The sequence below is a fragment of the Orbicella franksi genome, chromosome 12 (assembly GCF_964199315.1).
Source record: "Orbicella franksi chromosome 12, jaOrbFran1.1, whole genome shotgun sequence".
NCBI classification, from domain to species: Eukaryota; Metazoa; Cnidaria; class Anthozoa; order Scleractinia; family Merulinidae; genus Orbicella; species Orbicella franksi.
The window spans coordinates 26,593,669-26,605,809 of NC_138156.1; the positions used below are offsets into that span (position 1 = coordinate 26,593,669).

The 12,141-nt window shown below is 37.7% G+C and overlaps 2 long non-coding RNA genes across 2 annotated transcripts; both read right to left on the minus strand.

Moving 5' to 3' along the window:
* Positions 1–386: 386 nt before the first annotated feature.
* LOC145464169 (uncharacterized) lies at positions 387–4,243 on the minus strand. The gene is made up of 4 exons (XR_014041401.1): positions 3,973–4,243; positions 2,868–2,897; positions 1,477–1,593; positions 387–467 (listed from the first exon to the last, which is right to left on the minus strand). It is a non-coding gene; the product is annotated as an uncharacterized LOC145464169 (long non-coding RNA).
* Positions 4,244–6,847: 2,604 nt separating this feature from the next.
* On the minus strand, positions 6,848–10,338 carry LOC145463505 (uncharacterized). The gene is made up of 4 exons (XR_014041340.1): positions 10,132–10,338; positions 9,921–9,947; positions 9,060–9,187; positions 6,848–7,054 (listed from the first exon to the last, which is right to left on the minus strand). It is a non-coding gene; the product is annotated as an uncharacterized LOC145463505 (long non-coding RNA).
* Between the last annotated feature and the right edge of the window lie 1,803 nt (positions 10,339–12,141).

Sequence of the window (12,141 nt, forward strand, 5' to 3'; positions counted from 1 at the left end):
ATTTGCTTCAGATTATATATTTGACGGCATTAGAGGTTTCTTTTTTTAGTTTTATGATATTATACTCGTTGGAGTGGAAGAAAAGCTTGCGTCATTTTAGATTTGATTCCGTTTTAAGATCCTCAGATACAACTGGGCAACAAGTTTTTCAATTAAATCATTTTTGAACGTAGCAACGTCTCAATCTTTTCGCGGAGTCGGAAAACACCTTAGAGAGGATGTTCGCTGAGAAAGGTCCACGCCAACACAGACGCTTCGTTTTGGAATTGCTAGGGAACAGTTACTCATGCGTTGCTGAAGAAATCATCCTCTCTTTGTAAAGATTTTGTTTTAATCGTGTACACTGTGCTAATCTTCTCTTTACAAGTGCAAATGATGAAAATTTTATTTCCACTCAAGTAACTAGAAACTAAGGCCTTGTATACGTGTAAGGACATCGATCCTTCCGCAAATAAAGCGTGGTTCTCCTGCAGGGAAAACAAGAAAACGAAAATTAAAAATTATAAGATTTGTCGGATTCTAAAATTCAAACGTGCAATCTGGAAAAGTAAAGAAATGTTAGTCACGAGAACAAAATACTGGATATTAAGGGTGCTTTCCCTTATAAAGATTGCCGAGTCAAGATAGAATTCTTATTTTAAAGCAGGAAAAATAGAGTAAAGTAAGTTATAGGCGACTCTTTTCTGACGTCATTGTTTACATTTTTCCACAAAACATACGACTTTACGCAGAGAAGGCATCACGCTGGACACTAATTGACTACAAACATTACGAGCTTGTGAAAATTAGTAACTGGTGAAATGTTTGGCTTTTGGGTGTAATATTCGAAAATTGGCTTTCAAAAACTGCAAAATTTCTGCAAAAGCGCTAAAGAGCTCATACATTCTTGGTAGAATTTTTAGTTTTTAAATTAGCGTCGAACAAAACTGACTATTCAATACATCGGGCGCAAATTCCTTGGGACAGTTAATCGTGCTGTGCCCTTTCAATATTCAGAACTAATGTTTTTGTAGCTCCATCAGAAATTGTCTCGCTTATGCTAATGAGGCAAATATTGTAAACAAAGATTCTCCTATAGACTGCGTAAAATGTGAAACTTAAAAAGAAAATATGCGAAACGGAAGTCAAAGCACACACACAAAATTAGCAACATATAGCGATGATACAGCCAACGTTTAATGGCTAAAAAAGGAGGAAATATGTGTGGGAGGTATAAAACGAACACGAAGCGATGAGAGGAGTTCTTATGTTCCAGCAACAGGAGAAAAACATCACTGAAATGGAGTCACTTTCCTTTTCCTCACAACTCTTTCTTTAACAAAATGTCTCCGCGCCTGCAAGGTATAGGAAATTTAAATCTTGGTGGCCAAAACAGGAAATTTTAGATTTAGCGAGAAATCTAAGGGGCGTTTAGAGAAGGCGACTTATTCTTTTATTTCTCAGTATTTTCGCGTCTGTGTTTAATTATTGACCTACCTCATTAACAAACTCCGCACGTCTTCTGGCAGCGAATTCGGATGTAAGAGTACTTGCGACTGCGGCTGATCTTGCACATTTTGTATCTGCTACACCTTGGAGAGCTATCCCGACAGTCTGCAGGCGTGATTTGTAAGAATTAAAGAAGGAACATATTTAGGAGTCATAAATTACTTGGACAATAGATATTTCAAAACAATCCAAGGATTTGAAACTATTTTTAACTTATAAGACTGATTAAATAATTCATCAAGTTTAAACAAAGAAGATCATTATGGTGTTGCTGATTGGCTCGCCCCAGTCGTCCCAGGCCGTTTGAGAGGTCCTATCAAAGAGAAAACTGGGGACGAGTCAGGTGACGGTGATATGGACCTGAGATATTGACTTACATGGATCTTTATTCCCTTTTACTCCTTCGTCCAAGTTTGCGAAGATGCATCAAAAACAAGAATTGGTAATTCATCACATCTCCAAACATTGATTCCCTCAGCTCGAGTTTAGTCCAAAATATTCTACTGCGAGTCCTGTTTTTAAGGCTCTTTTTGGTATTTGGAAACGCTATGAAATATAGTCTTTCGTGTTTTAGATGTCATCTAACAGTTTAGGGAAATATATATATATATATATATATAATGTAGGAGGAAAAACACAAATAAACTACAAGTTCATCCCTACAAGCCTGTTTCGTGGCATCATTCCGCCACGCTAAACACAGAAACTCGACCGAACTCAGCAAGCACATCTGGACCCTCAAAGACAATAACATCGAACACTTTATTTCCTGGCGCATTCTCTCATCACACTCGCCGTATAACAGCTCAAGCAAAAGATGTAACCTTTGCCTTAAAGAAAAATTCCTTATCATCGGCCAACCCGAGCTATCAACACTTAACAAACGTGATGAACTCGCATCATCTTGCCGCCACAGAAACAAAGTCCTCCTACGAAACAACTAACCCGTTAAATTTCGCGCTGCATATATTATGTAAATTATATTGTATATAAACGGTGGTAAAGATTATTCTTATTAAATCCCCTGATGAGTGGGCAACCACGAAACAGGCTTGTAGGGATGAACTTGTAGTTTATTTGTGTTTTTCCTCCCACATTGTATATATATATATATATATATATATATATATATATATATATATATATATCATCACACATAAAATAATAATATTAATAATAATAATAACTTTCTTGAAAGTTAGTGGCCCTCTGTACAAGTAAAAATTAAATTCTATATCTATTTACAAGCAAAACTAAATTATTTGTTCCCTGAAAAACAAATCGCTCTATTTTTGCTCACGGAAACGGCATATATCTCTGAGTTACTTTCAAGGTAAAAAAAAAAACAAAGAAACAAAGAAACAAAAAACCCTTCAAACCTTTGTCTCGTTTTACTTCTATATACTTCCCTGCAAAACAAACGAAACACATTCTGATTAGGGTTTATTGCGCAAGATGTTGTTATTTATTGCAGAAAAATTTCTAAATTTTCAGACATTAAACATTTACCAGCTATCAATTAGCTGAATTACGTATTGACTGGAAACCAACTTAACTCAAATTATTTGCAAGTGGCGTTCATCGATCCTACGCTACTTTCCGGCTTGCATTCTCGACCCAGTTGTCAATGGCGCAATATTTTCGCTTCACCTGATTAATTTTAGATTAAACTATAGATTTCGCGCAGTCATCCAAGTTGTAGGGGCAAGCCTGATTAATTTAAAGGCAAAAGTTGGAAAAAATGTGTTGCGCATTGGTTCGTGCAAAAAATAAAATGTAAAAAAGATAAAATGTAAAAAAAGGACGCGTTTCGAGGCTGCTGCCTCTTCATCAGTGATCTCAATGAAGCTCAGTTGCATTCAGATCACTGATGAAGAGGTAACAGCCTCGAAACGTCTGTCTTTTGACATTTTAATTTATCCCCGAATATGACGAGAACATTCACTTTTTTATAACTCTGGTTTAATGATATTTGCTTTGAAATAACATAAGACTGTGTTGAAAAGGAGTTGTCAGACTTTCTAATAATGATGTATTGCGGTATTTTGTAATAATCGTGGAAACGCTTAAACAAAAACAGAGGCTCCATACCAACCATAATCATAATTAAGTAAACATGAACGACTGCAAGAGATATAATCTCAAAGTGGAAATTCAACAATATTCATTTCCTTTATAGTCTTTAAATCTCTGGGAATGCTCTACCATCCAAAAGCAATAAAAATCACTTTTGATAAGGTGTAAAGAGCTCTTTCACAGTTCAGTATTTATGGTTTTGTGCCAACTTTCCGTCCGTTCAATACTTTTTGTTCGCGGAAGTTAAACTAAATGTTTTGCATCGATATTAAATTTTATTTGTCTGTTCAGCTAAAGTTCTTATTCGATCACTTCTGCGTATAAGCTACTTTAAATATTTACATTTCAAGACATTCTTTTTTAAGTATCAGAGAAACCTCTTTCGATACAAAATCGGGAACAACTTACCTACGTCAAAATACGCATTGCTTTCACCATCATAATAATACCTTGATGGTGCAGGATCTTCCATAGGTTTCGCAGTAAGGCTGCCGAAAAGCATCCCAGCCACAAGAACAAAACAAAACTTCATGAGGACGGCCATATTTAGCGAGTTCTGGACAGTTCAGAGAGACAAACCTGACCAGCGTGAGAACAGACTTACGTAGTTAACGAAGTGAGATGATCAGTATGCATGCATGGGTGGTAGCTAATTATTGATGTTAATTTATGTGGTGTCACCTGCCTGCTGTTTATTTCGTGTAGCTGAAAAGGAATTGATTAAAAAGATACCACTTGTTTTTAATCTAAAAGAGTGTAGCTAAACGACGTGCTTTTATTGGCACGACTACCATGACGAAACGATGTTGCAGAAACAAACGCCGCACGCATGACGAAGCAGAGTAAATATCTTTTGTTTACGTACCTGGTCGGACACGCGATGTCCATGGAGGTTATTAAGATATGCGTTATCGAGAGCAATCTAAGAGAACAGCAGGAGCCTATCTTAAATCAAGGGCTGTAAATAATTAAATACTTGTGAACTCGCAAAAGCAATGTGCTTACAGGAGCTGGGAAGCAACAACTGTGAGCTTAAGTCTTGTTTGTGTAGTTTTGAGATTGGATTGGTCCTAGAATATTGTTGCTAATTTTTTGTTGTAAATTAAACATAACCTTAAGAGTTCATAGTACAAGTCTGGATGCTTCTATATTGCTTCGTTCTTTGAGACAACATGCAAATGTCTGCGGTAGGCAAAGAATGTTATTTCCTACCACCAGTCCGAGTAAGCAGAGTGATTGAAGTACTCATATTTTTGCGTCGCAATTGTGACATTCACGACGTTTTTGCATTTGTAAACTTTGTTGAACTACTTGATAAAGATGTTTGGTGAAAAATCCACAACACGGAATAATGAGTTTAAGGAAGGCGTTTTATAACTTTTAATAATACACCTTAAAAAGACTTTTAGAGAAATACAAAACGAACAAAGGGCAAAAGGGAGTGAGCTACAAACGACTGTCAGGAGAGAGGGGAATAAACGCTAAATAAAGAACAACCACGTTGTCCAGTTTTTGTTTCGATTACGTTTCAAGCAAGCACCCTGCGGGGTACGAGATTGATGCTACAGTGAGCGGTATCCTAGTCTTAAAGCATCAAACTCGATAACAAAGTTTTGTTTAAAATATCAGCCCCAGTCTTTAAGAACGACGTCCGCAAATATTATCGCCAAAAAAACAAAAAAATGAGAAAGAGGAAAGAGTAAATTCACAGCAATGCAAAACAGTTGCGTTGCGAACTTTCAATTTCCAAATTTTGAGAGATCACAGCAGTATACATGTAATTAGGAGATGGATCTTGCTCAGTAAATATTATTCTGACAGTTATGATCCTCAGTTTCTCATTGGTTCCAGGAACGGGTAGAATTTTCCTATTCGAACCGAGAACCCGGCCGGAATCGTTCCGTTGAGTTACTTTTCCTCAATGAATTAGTGGAAATAAATCTTCAAGCTTTTGCCCTTTTCAGATTTGCCATCAAGTAATGATCTGTCATTTTCATAATTTTTTGCCCCTGTAGCTCAAAACAGTTTCCACCACTTTGACTTTGATGGGTCATTATTACCACTCTTTATCACTTGATGCTACAATCATGGTATCAAAAAACTACCCAATCATTGGCGAACACGTTGTTATAATTTTCTTGACATGATGGGTTACCATAGCAACAGTATGAACTGCTAAAAAGACCCTTCATTACAGCTTTACAGGCTTATAATTCAAAACGGGCGAGGTGAAATTTCTTTACATTATTAAATTTTGATAAGGAAGATAAGACGCAACTTTTAGCAATGTTTTAAAGAAATCTGTAAATAGAGTTCAGAGCCAACTTAAATTTTCAAAATGTTAAGGTGGTTTTGAACCCCATGTACAGATTTTTTAAAACTTTACCAAAAGTTGGGTCTTATCATGCTTATCAAAAATTTAATAATGTAAAAGTATTTCACCGTGCCGTTTTTGGATTACAAGCTCCTAAAGCTGTAACGAATGGTGTTTTTAGATCCTTCTCAATTTTTTTTTTCAAATTCAAAAAAGCAATCACATCTAATAACCCTAACCCAAAGAGCTAACACTAACTTTTTTAAAGACGCCTGCAGTTGTGGTGAGGGTTCCTGGCCATTTTCCTGACGTTTGCCATGGGAATAGTCGGTGCGCGAAGGATCGTCGCCCAACCTGTCTGTGGTGAGAACTTGAAATAACCCTATCCCTATGCGCTAACCATAACTTTTTCAAAGACGCCCGCAGGTGAGGATTTCTGGCCATTTTCGTAACCTTTTCCATGGGAATAGTGGATGCGCAAAGGAATTTTACCCTCTCAACCTGGCTGTGGGGAGAAAGTTGACCCTAACTTGAAATAACCCTAGCCCTAGGCGCTAACTGCAACCGTAAAATCTACCACAATTCAGAATTCTTAGGCATATTGGCATTTGTCCCATGGGAATAGTCACAAAAGTATTTTCATGCTCTTGCCTCTCGTTGTGAAGACGTGAAAGCTGATGTCACCGCATACGAAACTTTGGAGACTGGCTTGAAATCTTCGCGAAAGGTAAAAAAAAAAAAAAAAAAAAAAAAAACACTTTTATAGCTTAATTATATTGCCCTGCAATTTACAAAATCTGTGAAATTATCAGTTTGGTTTGTGTGATTTTATGGTCTAAAAGACGAACTTTACAGCAAATTCTGCCTTTGAATTCTATTGACCGTGAAACATAAATCTGGGTCAAACGCACCGGTTAAACCTTGGGACAAGTGTAAATCTCCTCATCCAGGGGAGGTCGTAGAGAAGCTCTGGTCACCAACCATTATATCTCAATTAAAGTACAGCTGGAGACATTTACATATAGTTTGATGTTTTATTGCCTCTAGCTTACAGTGTGGTGATCTACATGTTGGTTGTGTGAGTGCAAACGATGGGAATTTTCTTGAAGTCAGACTGGCCATGATATAAGTATGGACTTAGAAATTTTCATCTGTCTTCACATGAACAGAATTCATCTGCAAATAAAACAAACGTATTCTTAACTGGCTGATCAAAGGACGTGCATCAAGGTATAATACTGGCTGACTACTAATAGGTTTTTTGAGTTCAGTGGGGAGGGGGGGGGGGGGAGGTTAAATACCGGCAGGAAAGAGTGTCCGCGCGAATTTTTTCCTTCTCAAATGATTAGACTCATTTAACCTCAGCCACTGCCTGGTTCCCTACCCTGCCCTCATCACTATGGAACTTTTTTCAGCTCCCAATTAATCTCAGGCATCACTTGATATACCTACAGTACAGCAGTTTTTACTCGAGTCAAAAGTAATCCGACTTACTTACATACATTCAACCTTTATTTATACACCATAAAAAAAATTTCAAAGCTAACAAGCTTGTGGGATCGTGTACTAAATAAAAAGATACAAATGCTAAGAATAATTAAGAAGCTACAATTAAAGGACTTAGCTTAGGTTTGTTTGCATTATCGCTGAAGTTGTCTGGCTTAAAAACTCGCGTTACTTTCTTATCCAATCAGAAATAAACCCAAAACCAATCGCGTGACTCGCTCGTACAAGTTTTCTCGCGCCTCATGCCTAGCTTTGAGATTTGAATGGTTCACTGGATTGTCTGTGTATATTGTGATTGGCCAGATCTAAAGTGATTAGTTTGGTTTTGGTGTTAGAACACTCAAAAGCCGTTTCACGGTGAACTTTTCTCATTTGCATTACGATATAATCCAACTTGTGTGTGAGGTAATTTCGGGTGATTTTATAGCTTCTGGCAGCTCGAAATTACCTCACATTCACGTTGGATTATATTGTATTGCATTATAACCGGCACATGAGAAAAATTAACCGAAATGTTAAAAGGGCTTTTGGAATTAAAAGTGCTCTCTCGGCCATTCCAGGTCAAAAGCAAAGATGCAGCAGTCTGCTGGAACAAAGCATCTCGCTCTCGATATTCCTTTCTTTTGGACGCCGCACCTAGTGTAATTTATCCTCTAATATGATAGAATTGCCAAAAGTCGACCTTTTTTCAATCCTTGACTTAGTTATCTCCCTCAAGTGAAGCGAGAGGATAATCTTTGAGCGACGGAGTCGCGAGCACGAGCGACGGAAGTCGCGAGAGGTCGACTTGTTTCACTTGCAGGGATGTGGATCAGAGCGTAAATGTTTGGCGCGAAAAATTATTTCTCTCATTCTGAAGAGTGTTATCCGAGTGGAAGTGAACGCAATTTATATTTCCCTCCGTCTAAAGTGTGTTACCCGGGTGCAAGGGAACGCAAATTCCTTTCCAAAGGCGAAACCAACAGGCCAGGGAAGAATTATTGGAAAGGACTTTTAGAAAGTCTAGCGTGCCACTTAAACTGAAAGAAACAAATATATCAACTTAACATAATAGGCTTAAAAATCCCAACTAGTAGGAACGAGACAAACTGGCTATTTTTAAGCATGACCGAGGGGTTGAACTAGGGTCTACCGAGAAACAACTCCAGCTTAGTAGTCAGGGCGGGACTTAAACCCTTCGACTTCCGGATTTCAAGTCCGGCGCCCTAACCACTCGCCCACGCTGCCTCTAAACACCAATATGGTCTTCATAGTACAAGAACCAGTTGAAACATGTTTAGGGAAAATCAGTGATGTTGGTAGACTTTCTAGAAGTCCTTTCCAATAATTCTTTCCTGGCCTTTTATCAAATAAACGTATGCATGTATGTATGTATGTATGTATGTATGTATGTATGTATGTATGTATGTATGTATGTATGTATGTTGTTACTTTCGTCGCTCGCGCTCGTGACTTCGTCGCTCGAAAATTACCATCTCGCTTCGCTCGAGGGACAGAAATAAGTCAAGGATTGAGGAAAGGTCGACTTGTGGCAAGTCTAGTGGCATGCCTGTGAACTAACTAGGTGTAGCCTGAAGTACGTTGATCGCTATAAACTAGGTACAACATTTGAGGAGGGGAGGGGTGGAGGTAGTCTAGAAAGCTACTCTTCGAAGCTAAATTTTTATTCACTCACTTAGTGGCACATTCCGCAGGTCTTTGGGCAACGAGTTCGGACAAAAGCAAAGCTCGGACTGCCCCGGATGTTGCAGATTTTGCTGTATCTCGTTTTCGTGCACATGCTGGGATAGCGATCCCTACAGCCTGAAATGGAATTTGTTATAACAGAGGCTAAGCACTATTATTAACCACTGGATCATTGGATCACGGTGTAATTGAAGAGTTTTCATTGGCTTAGCCATCATGGCATAAGAGCCATTGTTCCATGCTCTACAAATATGGTAAACATACGTGTATGTTTTTTTGGTGGGGGAGGGTTATTTTGTTTTAGTTTTCTATCTTTTGCTGGCGTTTTAATAGATTATTCCACTCGCGCTTGTTGGATATTAATTACCAAATGGTAAATGTTGCGGTCATTCCAGTCACTGGAGTTTTTATTGTAGCTTTAAAACTTAATAACTTCTCTAACTGAAAAAGATGCTAGACCGTCATAATTGACCCCAATTATGTTTCAACTGGTTTTTTTTCCCCAGTCAGATACTCCTGTATCTTACTAGAAGTGGCGGTAGATTCTAAGTGAGAAACACTGCCAAAAAAAAAAGGAATTTCTTGCACAGGAACACATATTATTATATATAGTTTCGTCAAAGCAATGAATTGTCCGATCTTTAGACATGGAATTTTTAACCAAAATATTGAAGTTCTAGACAGGGCGAAGTTGACTCATTAATCATAAAGCAGGAGGCTTGAAAGCTGAGAGAGAGAAGGAGTTTATATATAGATTTTACTACAATAACTGTATTTGGGGCTGCGAACATCTGTTAACCCCGCAAACGCTTTGAAATAAATAACAACAGAAATATATTTTCATTGTTACCTCGTTTCGTTAGATCCAAGCTCTCCCCTAAAAAAAAAGGATTTAGTAACGGATTAAATGGCCAACAAACACGGTAAATAGCAGTTGATAATTATCGGTTTTAATATGAAAAGACTGTATGTAAGGTGATGACTCTCGGCTTGACTTCGTCAAGAAGACGATCAAGTGAGCCTCCAAGCTCAAAATTTGCAATCGAGGAAAAAAAACTTACCCTCTTCGTTATAATGACTTTGTGGTTTAATGGCGCGAGGCAGGCTGCTGGCAACTGTCACAGCGAGGAAGACTGCTAGACAAACAATGACAAGGTTCTCCATCTTAAAGAAGATGACTGGATCAAATTGAGGTAGAGATGCTTCGAAGAGCTTTATATATTTGATGAATGGGTTCTTAGTTAACAAAGCGAGACGATGAATGCGCATTGACGCAATCACCTGCTTATACGAAGACAAAAGAACGTAATTAAAAAGAGGGTTTATATACTTGTTTTAAAGGTAAATTAGGGCTTGTTTCATTGACCCTTAGTGGCAAAATATACATATCTATTAATTTACCAGCCTACAGGTGTCGATCACTTCAACACTACTATAGCTACCGTCGGCTAATCAGTTTTTTTTCAAGTAGGCCTCTTTGCGGTTTCTTCATTCACGTGAGTTCTTGCAGTTCTTGTCATTAGCAAGCTTTTGTTTTCATTAAACATTCGTACTCAGCCAGTGAATGTATTATGACTAAAATGATCTACTTAGAACTCTTCTGTAAGCGAGGGATTCAAGACAATAATACACATTTGTGTAACAGCAGGAGGGGTACGTGGCCTACTGATTTGATCATACAATGCAATTCTACATTCAGACCGAACTGACGGTGTTCTATATTTGGGCCAGTCGCCAGCATCTAATGAAACAGTGCCTCTCTCTGTCAAAGAGCAAAAAAAAGACATGTTTTTCCGAAAATTTTTATGAAATGATAATTTAACATGTTAATTTGGCTGAGAACCAATATCTAAGCTGTTTATATATGAAGGTTCACTTGGGGCATCTAATCACCAAAACATCACTTTTTTTAACGATGCATTTTCTACGCCATATTTTTTTTTCTTGCAATGCATTTTCCTACAGTTTTAACGCGACCTTTTTCTCAGCTGTTTAAAATTCCACGCTGCGCTAGAAGTATATATTATGTCTGAAACAAACCACATAATAAAACATAAATTAAAGCAACGTGCAGGAGATAATTGACAGAAAATATGCTTGTTTAAGATTCAGCAGGGGGGTACAAAGCCCAATGGCTACGTGCGTCAGACTTTACTAAGATCAAGAGTTCCGCGATTAATTCGAGACGGGGTCATTGGGCCGTCTTTTTCGGGTAAAGAACTTTAATCTCGCGATGTCTCTTTCTAAGGAGTATAATAAAATTTGCACCAGGGCAACATGGCGAAATATTTTGGAAGTGAGAAGAGAGGTAATAACTCTTTGTGATACAGAAAGGGTCATTTTCACGGCATAGGGTAACACCACTAAGGCGGCTCTGTGCAATGAAAAGGAAACTGTTGCTATATCTGGTTTGAGTAACATCTTGATTCCACTTGTTTTTTATTTTTATTTCTTTTATTTTTATGAAAACAATACTAAGTCACGAAGTAATGTTGGATATTTTACTTGTTGTCAACTGTCACTGGTTCCCGTCATACCTTACTGCCACAAATTTTCGCTGTAGCTAATTTTAGTATGGTTTCATAATGATAGCCGCCTTGATAACTCTTTTACAATTATAATACATTTTAACAACGTCGGGTTATTCTGGAATATTTAAGACGAGCCGATTTATGAAAATTGACTTTTTTCAGTTTTGTCCCTTAGAAGAACAGATGGCTTCTTCAAATATTATATCCATACAGTGTTGATAATACTCTTTGATACCGTAAATTTTTCGCAATTTGGCAGCGCACGTTTTCTACTTATTTGTTATTATGGCTACATTTTTCTTGCGCTTTACAGTCACGAATTTTGCCTCTTTTCGTGACCTTATATGGTCAAACATTACAAATATTAAAAAATAATAATACCGTAAATATGGCTTGCTTTACAGATTGAGCGACATTCCCGAGAGCTAATGAAAGGAGCCTTGAAGATAAAAGTATACCCTAAATTTTAATACTGAAACATACAAACGGAACTTACATAAATGCGATTTCCATGCGGAGGCTCTTTCTTTTGCGCGAGCC